The 18,582-nt window shown below is 46.3% G+C and overlaps 2 long non-coding RNA genes across 2 annotated transcripts; one reads left to right on the forward strand and one right to left on the reverse strand.

The window, feature by feature from the left end:
- Positions 1-1,552: 1,552 nt before the first annotated feature.
- On the forward strand, positions 1,553-17,915 carry LOC122912528. Its single transcript, XR_006385647.1, has 4 exons — positions 1,553-1,751; positions 16,701-16,769; positions 17,095-17,225; positions 17,804-17,915. It is a non-coding gene; the product is annotated as an uncharacterized LOC122912528 (long non-coding RNA).
- On the reverse strand, positions 9,529-15,123 carry LOC122912527. The gene is made up of 3 exons (XR_006385646.1): positions 14,877-15,123; positions 10,474-10,772; positions 9,529-9,940 (listed from the first exon to the last, which is right to left on the reverse strand). It is a non-coding gene; the product is annotated as an uncharacterized LOC122912527 (long non-coding RNA).
- Positions 17,916-18,582: the final 667 nt, after the last annotated feature.

The following is an 18,582-nucleotide window of genomic DNA, read 5'->3' on the forward strand; positions in this document are numbered from 1 at the left end:
CGCAGTGAATTCCAACACTACCAAGTAACATCCGTCCCTTAGGGGTGGACAACCTGTTTTATCCTGCTAGGGATTCTACCTGGAATCCTCTAGTGGGGAAAATTCATACAGGGCATTCTAGAGGTCAGAAAACAGCACAAAAATGTAGAATATTGTTTTCCTTTTCCACTACTCACAAAGCAAGGAAGATAGGCTGGCCCCCAGCCCAGGATTTGTGCCCCATTGTTAGCGAGCCCTGCCTGGGGGTGGGTAGGGTTGCAGGGCGGTGCTAACGGTGTTCACCAGTGAGAAGGGATGGCATGGGGGGGGGGGGTAGAGGCCACTTCTGCTGGTCAAACCCTAGCTGTCACAGCCACCTTCCGATGTCCTGGGCCACTGAGCCACCGCTACCATTCCCACCCCCACCCTAAATCTCATTTTTGGCATTAATGGATCCAGAAGTACTTTGCTGAGAGTTGCCATGTCTCTGCTATGGAGTTGCTAAAAAAGAATGGCATATTCTGGTGGGGCTGCCTTGGGGAGCAAGGTGGTTCCTTCTTCTTTATAAGGAGTATAGAAAATGATCTCTTCATACGGGAGAGAACATGATCATAAGTTAATCACGAGTTAAACATGAATGAGAAAGGTGTCAAAAGATGCTGTGGAGGGACGCCTGGGTGGCTCAGTGGGTTAGAGCCTCTGCCTTCAACTCAGGTCGTGATCCCAGGGTCCTGGGATCGAGCCCCACGTCGGGCTCTCTGCTCCGTGGGGAGCCTGCTTCCTCCTCTCTCCTGCCTGCCTCTCTGCCTACTTGGGATATCTGTCAAATAAATAAATAAAATATTTTTTAAAAAAAGATGCTGTGGTTTTCATTCCTTCAAAACTTTTGTGCTCACTTGGAATACTTTATTCCGCTTATTATTTAAGTTCAAACTTTTTTATAAAGATTTATAATTTTTAAATTAAGGGACAGTGCATTTACCTACCTAGCTTGCAAAGCAAACCTTGAGCACAAGCTTTAAAAGTCAAGCCACATGGCCATGTCCAATTTCCCACCAAGCCATCATCGCCAACAACTTTTTACAGCATCCTATAAGAGCAGGGAAAAAAGATCCTGGTTACCAGGCCGGAAAGGCCAGCGTTCGAAGGGTTGACAGCCACCACATTTCCCAGTATCAACAGCACAACCCCTATGCTTCCTTCCCATCCTTTTTCCAACAGCCTCTCCCCTCCCAGCATCCAGTCAATTATTCAAAATGACTCCTGGTCTCTCCAAAAAATATTCGGAGTTGCAGAGGTCGGACAGAGTAGAGCAGGATGAAACCTCAAAAAGAACCAAACAAAAAAGGCCTGAAATGTCTTCAGAAGTTGCTGGCACTCTATTGAGACACACTGTCTTTTGAAAGACAGGGACAGTTGGGAACATCTTACACCACCAAAGGTCCCCCGCCCCCCTGCCTTGAAGGCAAACACTTTCTCGCTCCGCAGTTCATGACTGTTAGGGCCCCGTCACTCACAAGCACCACACTCCGCCTCGCCCATGCCCAGATCCCGAGGGACAGCTGCTCCGAGACCCACCCTGGGGCTGAGCAGCGGAATGAGCAATGTTTTCCACTGCGAGCAGGAGACAGGCTAAGCTGCATGGGGGTGAATCATGAGAGCCTGAACGGAGACAGATTCGGACTAGAAGGGAACTCCACTTAATAAAGGCTGTGTCCCCCACGTCCCCTCAAGAGCAGTCCTGGAAAGGAGACCTACCCCTTCTCAGATAGGTAAGGGAAAACTCAAGTTGTTCTTTCTCTCCCTCTCTCTCTCTCTCTCTTTTCTTTTTGCTGAGTTTCAAGTCTCTGGAAGGCTCCCATGCCGCTGGCAGCTGCTGACTTCCTGAGCTTGTAAAAACACACACTCACACCAAGTGTAAGGAGCACTAAGGCCCGGCACAGCAGATGCGGAGTTCAACAGATGTCAGCTCAGACATCAAGCTGCCACTTCCTCGTCATGCTACCCGTCTGTCACGTCCCCTCTCCGCGGCTCCGGGGCCCCGGCTGCCTCGATGGGCAGCTTCAAGGAAAGAGTCCATGCATGGGGCGGGCAGGGGTAGGATCTGGGCCAAGCGGTGGGCACAGAAGAGAGGCCCCATCATTCTGCTCCGAGAGAACAAATGTATGTCTTCTCAGTGTCTGGTCAACAGTTGTCACTTGATAAGTGTTGATTTTGTCCCTCCCCTTTTTCAAAGGACCGGCTGCCATGACGCAGGTTCTGATAGCTCGGTCTTCCGATCGAGCCGAAAAGACAGCTTGTTGGAGGGGCCAAGGCCATCTCCACCCAGTGCTGCAGCCCTGCTTCGGTCACTAACTAGTTGTGCAGCTTTGCATGGGACTGTTAGAGTCTCCTTTTCCTTCCTTCTGAACCTCCATGTTCTCCACATTGAAAAGGAGAGCGTGAAGTAGATCCAGAGTTGAAAGCCATTTTGTAGCATCAAACCCCTTTCTTCATAAGAAACTTTACACAGAACCTCAACTGAATAAAATAACTCAGGGCAGGGGACAGAGGCCTAACCTGAGTCTGCTCAGCTCCCCAGCTCACCTGCCATCAAAGGTTGAAGGGAAGGCCCCCACCCCCACCCCACCAAGGAACCCCTAGGGCTCTGTGGAGCACAGTTAGAGAATCACATTTTATGTTCTAAATAAATCCCATGTATATTCTAAATATGACGTTTTGTGACCATGCCCAGAGTAATTCAGGCACATTTTTGAGTCTGACAAAGTCAGATCAAGGCTGATCTGTAACACGTATCTGAAGGAACACAACCGAGACCCCTCCAAACCCAGCTGCTCAGACCCGAGCACCGGGAATCGGTCACTGGGCAGGAAGTCCCTCTTAACTGGTTTCAGCTGGAGACTCCGCAGCCGTGACTTTACAGCCCTGGGGGAGAGGAGAGAGCATGGGGAAGTAACATGGAAAAAAGTGTAATCTTATCCTGAAGAGAGCGTCCTGTGAACGTAAAGCATTTAGAAGAGAGGGGAGAAATAGAGCCAGCAGTAAATTAGCAAGCAATAAGAGAGGGGTGGGGCTCAGGGGAAAGAGCACGAGACAGGAAATCAAAACCCCCACTCCCAGGTAGGCATCAACTGCTGACCTTGAGCAAGTCACACCTGTGTCTCAATTACCTCCATGGTAGGGCTAGACCGGGCCACCTTGAGGGGACTTTTCCAGCCATAAACTCCTGCAAAGAATTGCAGGCACTTAGAGTGTTGATAACAATGCTGTCATTGTTAGCATTTTCCATCTACTTGTGTTCGATACCCCTAGTCTTCAACCGTGACACCAGTAACCTGTCTGAGGCCACCGTCAGGGCTTGGGGTCTGCATGGAAAGAAAAGGGGATGGCTTTGAATCTGTAGGACCCATCTGTACAACACCTCTGAGAGGCCTTGGCGTTATGGGTCAAGCGATCTCGGCATACGTGGGCACTTACCGCGTCCAGGAAAGGCAGATAAACCCATGCAGGCTGCGAGAATTATCTAATTATGTCCAAGGATTTGCTATGGTTCTGTTGCTTGGCTAATGCTTTCTGAGATCACACTCTGAGGGGCTCAGATTTGTTATGTTTATACTATTACTCTTTTTTTATCTCTCTTTTCTTTCTTTCTTTCTTTCTTTCTTTCTTTCTTTCTTTCTTTTTTTCTGACCTCCTAACCCAAATGACTGAGAAGTTGAAAGAAAGAGGAACCAACACATAGAGGCAGGAAAACTCAATGCCCTTACTTAACCCCGGGTGGGACAGGATGAGGCTTCTTCAGGTCACAGGAGACTCACACGTTGACCACTTACCCCAAGGAGGCAGTAAAGGTACAGGCAGTGTCTTTAAGGAGAGCACGTGTCTTGGCTAGGTAATTGTTTGGAATGGCATTCCATCTGGAATCTGATGGCCAGCTTGGTCCCTTTCATCTCCTGCAGCTTTTCAGTTCCAAGCCTTTATCAGGACTAACAAGGGGGTCCCCGGTTTCATGTATCCAGCTTTGTCAACAGTGGGGAGCAGAGACATGCGCCCTGAAAGAAGGGGGTAAGGCAGTCCCGCACTCCCTCTTTATGGACGGAATGCACCCCTATACGTTAGCATACTTTCAACTGCTCAGCTCCAACCAGCTTTAAAAACAAGGATATTTTGGGACGCCTGGGTGGCTCAGTTGGTTGGACGACTGCCTTCGGCTCGGGGCGTGATCCTGGAGTCCCGGGATCGAGTCCCACATCAGGGTCCCAGCTCCATGGGGAGTCTGCTTCGCTCTCTGACCTTCTCCTCGCTCATGCTCTCTCTCACTGTCTCTCTCTCTCAAATAAAATAAATAAAAAATCTTAAAAAAAAAAAAAAACAAGGATATTTTTATCTCAGATGATAAGAAGCCCTGCAAACTCTAAGGGGATTAAAGCTGTGGCTTGGCAATGTCATCAGGAACCCTGGGTCCTTCCAGCTTGTGGCTCTACTGTCCTTGGGGTGTTGGTGTTGGCCTCAGGCAGCTCGTCTCATGGTTTCAAGACACTTCAGCAGTCCTGGTTTCACATCACACCACAGGGCCATCAGTCTGTGATGCTGCCCAGGAACCTGGACTCCGACGGGCCCCACGCTTGCTTTACGCTTTGCTGTCGCCATTTTGAAAATCTTACTAATTTCATCTTTGAACTCGGATTCTGTGAGTGAAGCCCTGTAGGGCAGTGGAGCATGCCCAAGGGCAGAGGAGACATAGTATGCACACCACCCCCGCTGCTGCCCCATTCACATGTGGCGTCTGTGATGCCCGTGAGCAGAAAATCCCGGGGGACCCACATGCGTGGGAGTCCAGTGAGACTCAAAACCAGTGTCAGGTAAACATGATAAGCCCATGGGCACCTAGGAGACCAGGCTTTCTGTACAAACCAGAACTTGCTTTGAACACAGAAAGAAGACAGCAGAGTTCTAAGAAAACATGAAAGGCCAAGGAACCCTAGGCAATCCTTCTGACTCACGTGACTTCCCTGTACTGGTCAACCACTTACTCTGAAAATGATGACATAGAAAGGAAGACAGAAGTGGTTGACTAATATACCTGTGCAGACTATTCCAGAAGAAAACCCAGTAAAACCCCAGCCTGTAACTCCAAAAGCCTCAATTTCTTGCCTTGTTCCTATCCCTTGACTCCCCCCACCACAGCCCACTTTCTTTTATCAACAAGCAGCAGGGAAACTACCTGAGTTGTGTGCAATTGTTTATTGCCCTGGAGATGTCTGTCCAGAATAGAATATCCTCCTCCTAGAAGCATTCCATCCAGCCACTGGCTGGCTGGCTGGCTGGTGTCCTTGTTGTTCCCTAAAACAACACTAGAGCAACTGCCCTCCAACTCTGTCTGTCCCCCAAAGATCATTTTGTGATGAAAACAGGAGCATCTGCCCCAAAGCTGGAAGGAAGACCTATTTTTCACTGTATGCCCTTTGTAACATTTAAATGTCTTACCACGTGCATGGATTGCCTACAAAAATAATTTAAAATGTATATTAAAAAAAAAAACACTTGCTCTTACTTGCCTCTGAAAACAAAACAAAAGGACAAAAGCAAACCTTTCATTAAAATTTAAAAAAATATTAGCTTCTGGAATTACTCTAATAAGAAATACCATAAGTGAGATAGAATGCATCCTGGAAAAAAAATACAGCTCTTTTCTTTTTTTTCAGAGATTTATTTAGGTATTTAAGAGAGAGAGCGAGAGCAAGCATGAGCAGAAGGGACAAAGAAAGAGGGAGAGAGAATCTCAAGCAGACTGCCCACTGAGCTCAGAGCCCGATAGATGCTGGGCTCAGTCTCACAACCCTGAGATCATGACCTGAGCTGAAACCAAGAGTCGGGCACTGAAATGACGGTGCCAGCCAGGGCCCCACAGCTCTTTGCAACGAGTGACATTGCAATGTCCAAGGCTGGTCACCACTTCCCTGAAAGTTTCTTTGAAAATACTGGCAAGCAACTTCTTCACCAGCACCTGCTGTGAACACAAGCACCACAGTTACCTCTGTCCAGCCCATTGTCACATGACCAGTCCCCAAGCGGGGAACTCACCCCTGGCCAGCCTTCCTGCCTGCCTGATCTCCTCCTTTCTCTGCACAAGAGAGGAAGCGGGTCACAGGGGAAGCACATGCTGGGAGTGGTGGGGCAGCACGGGAATCCTTCCTTCTTCCTTCTTCCTTCTTCCTTCTTCCTTCTTCCTTCTTCCTTCTTCCTTCTTCCTTCTTCCTTCTTCCTTCTTCCTTCTTCCATTGTATGCTGTTGTGCTTCTGCACCCCTCCCCACCAGCTCATGCATGAACTTGTTGGAGAGTAAAGACTGGACCCAGAGGGAGAGCTGAAGATGCACTAGCCACCCCCGACAGCGGCACAGAGCAGGTGCATGCAGGAGCCAAAGCTAGAGCCCAGGGCACCATCAATGCCAAGTTCCCTTCCAACACATTTGCTAACTTCCCAGAGTTACCCTTCATGTATTTGTCCAAGACCAGCTTTTGTCCAGAAACAGGAAGACCACTATTCTGTTTCTATTTCCACATTACAGTTCCTATAACATTTAAAGACAGAACACAACTGTAAGAATCAACTTCCATGGAAGTTCCATGGAAGCAAAGTTTTTATTTCTTAGATAAGGTTGAAGGATGTCCTAGAAGGAGTGTGGTCTGCATCCGGGCTTCTCAGCCTCAGCACTGCTGACAGTTTGAGAAGGATAATCCTTCGCTGTGGGGGCTGCCCTGGGCTCTGCAGGACATGGATCAAACTTCATCCCTGGCCTCTGCCCACTAGATGCCAGCAGCACCCTCTCCCCTCACCTGTGGCATCCAAAAGGGTCTCCTGACATTGGCAGATGTCCTCAAAGAGGCAGAATGACCCCCTTATTAGGAACCACAAATCTAGAAGAAACCTCATTCTTGGTTGTCATTAGAAAACACTTGATCAAGAAAAAAAAAATACTTACAATTACTCTGGCTCCATAGCCAAATATTATGTGAAAGTGAGAGAAACTGAAGCATTCTCCAGTCCGGCTTAGTGGTTTCATCAGATCTACAGAGCTACAACAACAGCCAGAGCCCAGGAGAGCATGCAAGGTGGCCCCTGGAACATCTGTTCCTTCAGCCTTATGTCCTGTGCCTGGAGCGGATGGAGAGGCCACTGGCTTCCCCCTTCAGAGCCAAGCCTCTGTGCCCAAGGGTGCTCAGATGCTGGCTCTATAGTCAAAACTGGACCCAGATTCATGTGATTTGGAACAGGTGCCCCTTTGTGTCTGTGTCTGTGTGTATGTCTGTGTTTTTCTTTTTTTTTTTTCATTTTTTAAACTAGTATACAAACAATACATACATACTATTATAAAGACCCAATAATACAGAGTGAACATATATTTATTGGGAGGGAAAAGCTCTTTTCATCTTGCTCCTTCACCCTGGAGTGGCCTTCACTTAACATTTTGTTGCGATTTTTCTGGATCCTTTCCCATGTGTTTACATAGGTAACATTATAAATAATAATAAATAAATACTAACATTGTATTACTTTTTAATGTAATTCTAGGCTTATATTTCTGTGACTTATTTTTAAAGTATTCCATGTCAGCACGTATGATATTTTCTTTTTTGTTTTTAAACCTGTATCAGTATTTTTAAGATTTATTTATCTATTTGAGAGAGAGAGAGCGCGCGTGCATGAGCGAGTGCTGGGTGGGGGAGGGGCAAAGGGGAAAGGAGAGCGAATCTCAAGCAGGGTCCATGCTGAGCATGGAGCCTGCCACGGGGCTCGATCTCAGGACCCTGAGATCATAGCCTGAGATGAAACCAAGAGCCGGAGGCTCACTGCACCACCCAGGTGGTGGTGAAATATCCATTTCATTGAAATACAATCCACATAGGACAGAATGCTCGTCCGTGACAAGTGTGTACACTTAGCTCCTGATCTGATTTCTGTCACTACAGATTAGATTTGTCTTTTTTAAGAGTTTGTTATAAACAAAATCGTGCTGTCTGTGCTCTCTTTGTGTCTGGCTTCTTTCTCTTAATATAATGCTTTTGCAATTCATCCCCAGTGGCTGCTTATATCAGTAGGTCATGCCTTTCTCATTGCTGAGTCGTGACCCTTGTATGGCTATGTCCTGGCTCGTTTATCCATCACCTATTCATGGGCGATTGGATATTTGCCAACGTGGTGCTTCTCTGCATAATACTGTTATGAACGCTAGTGGGCAAGTGTCTGTATGGATGTGTTTTCACTTCTCTTGGAGAGAACCAGTTCCTCAGAGAGCAAATGCTAGGGTTTATGATAAGTGCATGTTTGCCCTTATAAAAAATGCCCGACCGTTTCCAAAGGCAGTTGTACCAGCTGGCATTCGCACAGGCAGCATATGGATGAGAGTTCCAGGGGCTCCACGTCCCTCGAGTTCCAATTAACCTCTCTGAGCTTCACTATCCTCGTTCATAATACAGAGATGGCTACAGTATCCACTTCGCAGGATCCGGGGAGGGGTCAAATAACGCTGAGCTCAGTCCAGTACCTGGAAAAGAGTAAAGCTCGAGACCTACTTCTGTGGCTTACAGACGTCACCATGCTATGTGTGTTTTAAGCACTTGCCAGACCCTGCTGGCCCTTCAGTTGTTTTTATATTTTCTCCATTTTTTTTCGCCACTACACTTCTTGAAAAAGTGTTTGATACTTTCTGACTTTTCCTGCTACCTCATCAACAGACAGCCATGTGACCGCTAGCCCCACTGACGCTCAGAAAAACTTCTCTCAATGCCTCCAGCAGTCCCACGTGGATGATTCCTAAACCTGCAGCTTGGTTCCAGAAAAGCTCACCTGAGTCCTGACCCTGATTTGTTGTCTCTTGAACAAGAGCCTGTTCATGGCCTGCAGCATCCTTTCTCCATCCCTGCTCAACAAAGGCTTTTCCAGACTTCCTTATGATGCTCACATGCCACCTTCTTAGAAGCCTTCCTCCATCTCTTAATTATTGGCTTTGCAGAGCACTGTCGGTTTCTATCACTAGTATGGCAGAACATATTTAATGTATGAGAACTCATGGCCGTAACTCAGACTGTAAAGAAAGAACGCTGGCATTGAACCTCAAATCTGCCATTTTCTTTCATGGGACGCAAGGCCAGTTACGTAACTTGGCTTCCTCCTTCTGAAAACTGGGGGGAAACATAATACCTTCCTCACAGAATTGTTGTGAGGGTTAGATGAGGCAATATACCCCTCAGAAGAGTGCCTTACCCATACTAAGTGCTCAATAAAAGTTAGTTCCTCATTGCAGTAGGGAGAGCACCCCAGGTCCACAGACCAGGGTAGTGTCTCAGCAGTGGTTTTGCCCACATGTTTATAAAGGGAGGAGTCAACAAGTCACACGTGGGTCATTTCATAGTGAGGATGATTTTGTAATCAGAAGTCATTCAGTCAGCTGAACAAGAGAGGTCTATCTCTGTGTCCACCTGGTTTTGGAAGACAAAGAGTTCAGTAATCATTTATAAGAAAAAGATAGAATTTGGAGGGTTTGTGTTTGGCCTGGTCACCGGCAAATTATGTGGTCACTCGTGATTCTTGTGGGGTCACAAAGACAAGTGGACAACGGTTTTATCTAAGTCATGGGGCAGGGCTGTTCTTTGCAATAAGCTGTTTCCCAGAACACAAAAGGATAGGGTAAGAGATTTTGGAGAACAAAAGGTTAGGGGATTAACCTTCACGGTTTTCTGGAACGACCACGGCTCAGGTAAAGTTCAACATTGCCGCCAGTCCCTCCTCTTACTCAATACCATCATGAGGTTGTGCTGGAAAAACTCTGTCTGGAAATGAGGCGATGGGGATCCAGATCCGCGCCACCATTAGTCCACATGTAAAGTCGTTGGCTCAGATTTGACCCTGTGCACAAATTCAGCTGGAGGCAGTTTTTCCTGGGGCTGCTGGATCACGTTCTACAAGTGAATCATTTGTTAAGTCAATGGCTGCAGAGTAACATTTACAGACCAATCTAAGAGACATGGTGAGTTCAGGGTCAGGCCACTGCAATAAACCGAGTATCATGAAAAAGCAAGGCAACTGAAAATTTCCTCCCCAGTGCATATAAAAGTTATGTTTACACTATGTTAAGTATGGCATAGCATTATGTCTTTAAAAAAGTCATATCTTAATTTAAAAAATACCTTATTGCTAAAAAATGGTAAATACCATCTGAGCTTTTAGAATCTTATCACTGACCACATATCATCATAACAAATATAATAGCAATGAAAAAGTTTGAACTATCCTGAGAATGACCACAATAGGATGCCGAGACACAAAGTAAGCAAATGTGTTAGAAAAATGGCACCCATAGACTTGTTCAATGAAAGGTTGTCACTAACCTTCAATCTGCAAAAAATTGCATTATTTGAGAGCACAGTAAAACAAGGTCTACCTGTGCGACTCTGGACAGGATGCACACCCAACACATGGGGATGTCATTTACCTGTTCTGAGTCTTGTGAAAGCAGTATCCTTTGTGGTGTCATCTGCTTCTGGGGGCTTTCATGGACCCTCAGTTTAAAACCTCCCACTAGAATGGATTTCCATTCAAAACAAGGCTTTTAATTTTTTTAGTTGTGAAACATAAACACAAGGTTGTACTCCACGTAGTTTTGCGGCAATATGGTGGTTCAGAGAGCAGTATAAGGTCTGTTTCTCCTGGTTCAAGATCAGTGTTCAGTGGTATCTTTCCAGAAAATTAGGTCTCAAATCTGAAGATCAGAAAAGGGATGCCATTGAGCCTCTAGGAGAAAAGTAGATGTAGCCTGTTAGTAATAAGTATTTAATAAGACATTGGCAGTATTTAAGGACATTGGATTATGTCAGGTTAGGATCTTCTAAGGTCCAGGAGGAGCAAAGGGATCTTCATTGGGCTGGTAATTGTTTCATAAGGAGGAGGAAAGACTCATCAGGACTCAAGACAAGACTTTGGGCCAAAGCAGGTTGACTTCCTTAGTGAGCTTGATGAATTCAAGTTTTAGAGTGCCATCAAACCATTTCATTTTTCTAGAGGATTGAAGGTGATAAGGACAGCGCAATTTTTGTGAGAAAGGGAATATTCATTGATTGTCCCACATGACCTCAGCAATGAAATGAGTTCTTCTATCACTGGAGAAGAACAAAGGGATTCCCCCAAATGACCAATATTCTTTGTAGAAGCTACTATGTATGGTACAGTAGCTCAGTAGTTTGGAAACAAAAACAGTTTTTTTAAAAAAACACACTTCTAATTATCTTAAAAACATAAGACTAATATTAGAACATGTTCATGCTCATGAGACTTTGGGAACTGGATATGACCCATTTGTCAATGAAGACAGGGACAGAGGGGCCTGGTTCTTATCTTTGTCCTACATTTACATTTTCACCACAATTATGTTTCTGACCCATGGGACAATTTGATGTTACGTGCTCAATGTGAAGGTTGCAGAAGCCACCTCACCAATATGGAGGAGACCTTTAAGATTACCTTTGCCATGATGAGCAATGTTACAGAGGCTGTGGTCATCTAAGGGACAGAAAAAAGACCCAGTAACCATCTGGGCCTCCTCAAAGCTCATCTGAGTGGATCAAATATCCAACATATTTCCAATTAGTTTTATTATGCTGCGGTGTTAGCAGTCAATGTGCTGTAAGCTTCCTAAGTAGAGTTTCCATCTCTATAGAAGGTTGAGCAATGGGAAATATGCAGGTAACCAAGGAAATTTTTCTTGGGAAGCAGCTATTATAGCGTATTTGTCACATGAGGAGTTTCCTTTAATGTTGAAGGTGCGGCTACTATTATGAGCTTCAATTTTGAGACTATTTAATTCCCTGGGTAAAGCTTCCAATTGGCCAGTGACTTGGGCTGCAGTTTTGGTAGGTGAACCACTTTATTTCCATGATATGACACAATCATGGACAACTCCAAAAGCACATTGACTATAAGCACATAGGGTGAAGACCCCAAAGCATGTTCTTTCCCTTTGTTTATAAAAAGGGAAAAGGAAAATGAGTCCAAAACAGGGAATCAAAACGTGGAAAGGGAAGATAGAGATGATGTGAGGCTTTGAAATGCAGGTATGGAAGGAGAGTAACTAAAGGGTTTTGGGGATGATCTCCTTAGCCGCGGCACATAAAGGAGATACTATAGTGGAAAAATTAGGAGTCCAGTTTCTGGAATAGTCAACTAATTATGGAAACACTTGGAGTCATCTTTTGGTCTCAGGAAGAAGGAAATTGATAAAAGTCTTAATTCATTGAGGGAATAAAATCTTCCTTTTAAAAATCTCATGCCCTAAGATAATGCACTTGAGGACTGCATCACTGCATTCTGTTTTTGGAGAGCTTATGACCTTTTCAGGCAAGAGCTTGGAATAAGAGATGGGTGATGATAAATGAGCTGTCAAAATCAGGTGAGCAGAAAAAAATGTCAACTACATACTGGATAAAGACAGAACTGAAGAGAAGAGTTCACTCTCTCAAGTCTGTATTTATGGCCCTTGCCAAATAAGTAGGAACCTCAGTAAACCCCTGAGACAAGATGGACCATGTGTATTGTTGACTTTTCTGTATGAAGTCAAAAGATACTATGCGGGACACCTGGGTGGCTCAGTTGTTTGGACGACTGTCTTCAGCTCAGGTCATGATCCCAGAGTCCCGGGATCGAGTCCCGCATGGGTCTCCCAGCTCCACGGGGAGTCTGCTTCTCTCTCTGACCTTATCCTCGCTCATGTTCTCTCTCACTGTCTCTCTCTCTCAAATAAATACATAAAATCTTTAAAAAAAAAAAGATACTATGCATCAGGATTGAAAAAATATACTCAAAAAAAAACAGAACATAAGCTGATAAATATGAAGCAAGTGGGGTGGGTGGGGAGAGTGGCTGGGGTCCTTCAGAACTACAAGAAACCGGAAAGCAATTATTTTGTTGATTGGCCTCAAGTCTTAGACTAGGTGGTATCCCACTTGACTTCTTCAAGGGGAAGATGGGGCTATTATCGGATGTGGCAGCTGAGAATCACTTGTTAAAAAGGCCTTGAGTTATAGGCTCAAGACCTTAAAGGATTCTTGTTTTGAAGGGTATTATGGTAGAGGGTACTATGCTGAGTGTGATACAGAAAATTCTTTTTTCTACTTGGAGAGGTTCAGGTTCCTATGGTCTATGTCAGTGGAGTGAGCAGCTCAAAGAAAAGCAAGAACATAGTTGGTACTTGAGGCTTTAAATGGGGTTCAGAATTTTGACAGGAGAAAGAAAAATCTGATGGTCAATGAGAGTCATGGAAGGGAAAAGTTGTGAGCAGGGAACCAAGGACCTCAATGATGAGGTTGTTGCAGGAGCCGAGAATACGGATACTCTAGCTGGAAACCTTTCCAGAAGGTTCACTGAGTAGTGAAGTTAATCAGAAGGCCATTCTGGGTAGTGAGGGATCCTAGTAAGACTGGAAGAGGTTCAGAGAAAGGCAGTCATATGAACAGTTATCAAGTCCCTCCACAGGATGGTTTTTGTACAAGGGATGGGGGTGGGAAATGAGATGTGTTAACGGTAGGATGTGCTGTACGTTGTCCACCAGAAGGGAGTGGGGTGCCCCTTGATGGGAATGAATGACTGTCTCCTTTTGCATGTTAGTGTAGACACAGGAGGAGGGTTCCTCAGAAAGTCATCAGAGAGATGGAATTTGGATTCTTGTTTTCTTCTACATTTTAAAGGCAGACAATCCCAAGTCCAACATCCTTTTTATTGATATTATCTGTAAGAGTCTCTATGGGGAGTTTTGGAGGAAGCAGACTGCCCTGACTTGCTTCTCCTAATTAGTTAAGTTGTAAAGGCTTCAGTTTGCTCTGTGTTGATTTGACCTTTTCTGCAGTGGTGTCTCCATGGCGCTGAGTGAGTGTACATTTTCAGAGAGAGGAGTATTTTGTTTTTTAACAATACACTTTTGGATAATATCTCTAAGTTCTGGTTGTAAGCTATTTACGAAATTAGTAACAAAGAGCAGTTAGTAGTCAGGAGCAAGACTGAAGTAGTTCTTGCCAGCATTTTCTAGTCTGTGTCTATAGAGGTGGGTTCATCTCTTTGTCACCTGCAATCTTGTGTTGTTGGCCATCAATTTTTGAGAGAAAACAGTAGGAATGGATTCTAAAGTTCCTCCCCCAGTGGTTTTGGCCTGTAAGCCTCGGGGGTGTTCTGATTTTTTTGGAAAGTCCTCATGAAGCCCATTTGGCTTTTTCAAATCATACAGTGGCAGCTTTGGGACCGGCCAGCCAATGTTATAAATCAGGAATCACAGGTGAATATGCCTTAGGGGACCAGTCTGAATTAATTGTGAGCTCTTCCCTACTCTTATTGTCTGGAAATTCTTTACCAAGAGCATGAAAATCTGAGTAAGTCCTTGCTCAGGTGGGCATTTTGGTCACAAGCTTTCCATAACAGGTAGGAAGCGCCAATCGTATGGGTTATGATGGGGAGCTGGGAAGCAGAGAGCTACTCATGAGAGAGACATTGAGAGAGACGTTCTTAAGTACATTTGTTCCCCTCCTTGCAAAGCACAATGACCTGACCATGGAGAAGGAGAGATCTTAAAGCCCTGAGATTTGAGGGTGCCTCTTAGATGGACCAGTTTTGGGAGAGTTTAGGGGCCCCAAAGAGACCACTGCAGTTCTAAGTGGTTCTCAGTAAAATCGTGCCATTTTTTGAGATAAGAAACAGAATTGTCGCCATAGCAGTGAAGCGTATGAATAGAGGAGATTTTCAGAAAGGGCGGAGAAGGAGATTCAGAGTTCCCATAGCATCAGGGCTGAACAGAAACCAGCAAAAGGACAAAAACCAAAAGAGCAACCAAACCAAGAATCAAACTTCAGTCCTTACCATGCTACGACAGACAAATGTTCAGAGCAGAGGACCAGGAGCGGGACTCGCGTGGGATCCCTGGAAAGCCAGATGAGAAAGGAACACGACAGGCTGGAGGGGCTTCAGCATCTGGATGGAGAAGCGGGGATCCAGATGGACTCCCAGCCCCGTCCAGCCACAGCACTGAACTGTCAAGTACAAAACACAAGGAGGTAAAGGCATTGATTTTATTCAGGCTGTTGCAGTGGCAGAAGCACCCCAGATCCAAAGACCAGAGTGTCTCACCAGTGGTCTTGTCTAGATATTTCAGGGAAGAGTACACAAGCCACAGGTGGGTCGTTTCACAGTTGGGGTGATTTCGTAATCAGAAGGGGTCTGTCAGCTAATAAGATAGATCTACTTCTGTGTCTAGCAAGCAGGGGGGAACAAACAGTTCAGCTAATCATTTATGAAATGAAGATAGGGATTTGGAGGTCTGTGTCTGGCCTTGTCACAGGAGTCATCGTGAGTCATATGGGGGGTCCCAAGAAAGATTGGACATTGGGTGTCTTCGTCCGCTAAGGCTGCCGTAACAAACACCACAGACTGGGGAGCTGAAACAACAGAAATGTATTTCTCACAGTTCTGGAGGCCGGAAGTCTGAGGTCAAGGTGTCGTCAGGGTTGGTTCCTTCCGAGGCCCCTCTCCTGGCATGTAGATGACCATCTTCTCCCTGTGGACAGCTCACATGGCTGTCCTGCTGTCTGTGTCCTGTGTCTGTGTCCTGACCTTTTGTTCTTATAAGGATACAAGTCATAATGGATTAGGGCCCCATTCTCATGACCTCATTTTAAATTAATCACCTCTTTAAAACCCTGTCTCCAAATGTAGTCACATTCTGAGTTACCAGGGATTGGGAACTCAAGATTTCCACTTAGGAATTTTGAGGGGATGGATACGTTCAGCTGGTAACAGTGGGTCTTATGTAAGTCATGTGCAGAAGGATGGTTCCCTGTAGTAAGTCATTTCCCAGAACAAAAAAGGATTGGGAGATTTCAGTCACAAAGTTTGGGGAGGTTAACCTTCCCTGCTTTTCAGGAGCCCGAGACTCAGGTCCCCTTCAGCACTATCAGAAAGGACCCCCTTCCTTTGCTCTGCCCCCTAACACCTCCATTGGCTGTTGGGGAAGTGGGTATAGAAATGGAGAGGGGCAGCCAACAGAATGCAGAGAAGGAGAACAGTGTCTGTGGGGCTGGCCATGGGGGGGCGATGTGGTGTGAAGTAGACAAAGGAGAGGAGGAAATGAGATAGCAGGAGGCCTGACTCTATGAGAGAAGAGGTTTTCAGCCATCATCATGAGATATGGAACCTGGGAACCTGGGAAGGTAAGGGGACCTTTCCCCCATTAAGTCTTCACCTTGTTCTATGTAATACCCTATCCCTCAGGGATTCAGGGCCCCCTCGAGCATTTTTTAGTAAATGCATTCGTCACTCTGATCTGTGTTCCTTTGTGTTCACCCCCTGCTGAGAAAGGTCTTGCAGCTGAGGGACCAGGAAGGCTCCTCTCATTGTGTGTGGGTGGGGATCTCCCACCTACCTGCTCTGTGGGCAGGTAGCTCACCTCCTTTCTAGACTGTGAGGGCTTTGAATGCAAGGACATTTGCTTCATCCTTCTGTCTCTTTTGTACATAGCAGAGGCTGACATATAAGTAACCTCCAGATCCCTTTGAAAATTCTAAAAATTGGTCACTTATGAATCCATTGAAAACTTTTTTTTTTTTTTGCACTTAATTATACTTTCCATCTGTACCACCTCTTGGGGCCACAGAAGTTCTAATTCTTCCATTCCACATGTGTCCTAAGCAGGCTGAAGCTTTCTGACCATCTGAACCCTTCTGGATTTCTGATCAGTGGCAGTGTTGAAAGAGAAAGGTAAACAGGCAGCTTGCTCTCCCCTTGCCCTGCAGATGGACGAGCAAGTGGGAGGGGTGAGGGGGGTGGGACTCAAAGGCCCAGGCCCAGCAGGAAAGGGGGCAACTGTAAGAGATCAGCAGGGTCCAGGGTCCAGCTTCATTAGCATATGCCTTCCCAAAGCAAGGTCTCTTTGATGATCTGAATGTAGTCTCTTGTTTGGAAATCTGCTGGGAAATGAGATGCGTACCAACAAGAGAGACCTGAGGGATGAGGGCAGTGGGGTAGGATGACAAAGCCATCTTCCCACACACTGGTGATGCCCTGCTTTCTGCCACTGCCCCAGGCTCTAGGGGACAATGGACGTGACAGCCAAGCAGAGGCCTGGAAACTGCACGGGAGAGAAAGGCCAGACCCAGCCTCTGAGTGTGTTTTCTTTTCGGGAGATGCTGCAGGAGTGAGCAGCAATGACTTGCGGTAACTCTGCCAGCGCCAGGATTCAACAAACACCCTTCCAAAGGGGGGGCGCGGGGGAGGGGGGCAGCTGGCCGCTGCATCTGAGGCTGAGCCACTGGACAGCACAGAACAGTTTTTATAGCTCTGTTTGGCCTGACAGCTCTCCAACATAGACAAGCTTGGGGACGGATGGTTTTAGGATCCATTTGTGCACCATTAAATCAAACTGCCTGTCTTTCTAAGGGTTTCTGAAATTCCAACTTTGTAAGCCATCATGGGGGGGGGGCAGAAAAATAAATGCAGTTAGAATATAAATTTTTCCTTGTGCCAATGTCCTCATATCCTCTCCCTGAAAATGACTCCCCTGGGTACTCACCCTCCACCAAAACATTGCGTTGTCTTGTAAAATAAAAATAAAGCCAGCAGAGTGAGCAGATGGAGCAAAAAAAGTGAAAGGCGGCATTGCCTTGACACGGGCCGGTCCACACCCATGGGAGGAAGCCTCATGTCCCACTGAGAACCTGGGTCAATGGTGCTCTGAAATCACTTTAATGAAAGCACCGATGGCACTCATCCCTGTCCAACGTATTTTCATTCAGATTCAGCCAAAGTGATGGGCTGGGTCAGCAAAGACGACCATGAAACCAGAACCTGGGTGCAAAACAACGCTTTCTCCTGTACATTTCCGTGTTTGCATCACGACATTGACATGGGTCCTGGCATCTGTCTGCAGCGCAAAGGCGTGCAACCTGGTCCAGCTGCCGAAGCTGCCTGCCCGGGGAGGCGGTTTGCAGACAGCCCCGCGGGATCACGGAAACATGCTGTGTCCACCACTTCCGGCCCCAGCCCAGCTGCCCCCGAGATGCTGAGGGCAATGGAGCGGCCGCCCTCCCTCCCCACACAGGGCTGGCGTTCCCGCTAATGAAAGCTGGGACTCAGGCAAGAGGAAGGCCAGTTCTTGTGAGTGATGTAGAGAAACCCACTTCGACCAGATCCCTGGATTCTGGGCTTCATCTCATTTAAGAAAGACATCTGTGTACATTGTGCAAAATAAATAAAATCGTGGGATGAGAAAAAAGGAAAGAGAAATAGTTCTGGTTTAATTCTCTGAAGAGGGCATCTCTCAGGGTCTGGAAAGGGCTTAGTTTGTACTTGATCTGCAGACAGAATAGTCCCCTCTCTGCGGAGGTACTGACCATGTGAGCACACTGGGCAACCACACAGGACAGGGGTGGGTACGGTGCCCTTGAAACTAGCTGCTCTGTGTGACCAGGGATTTGTCCCCACCATTGGCAGTGGGTTAAATGAACGAATCCGTAGCCAGGTAACACGCTCTCCCTCTGTTCCGAAACGAGCCTCTTGTTCTCAGCCCAAGTCC

The sequence above is a fragment of the Neovison vison genome, chromosome 1 (assembly GCF_020171115.1).
Source record: "Neovison vison isolate M4711 chromosome 1, ASM_NN_V1, whole genome shotgun sequence".
NCBI classification, from domain to species: Eukaryota; Metazoa; Chordata; class Mammalia; order Carnivora; family Mustelidae; genus Neogale; species Neogale vison.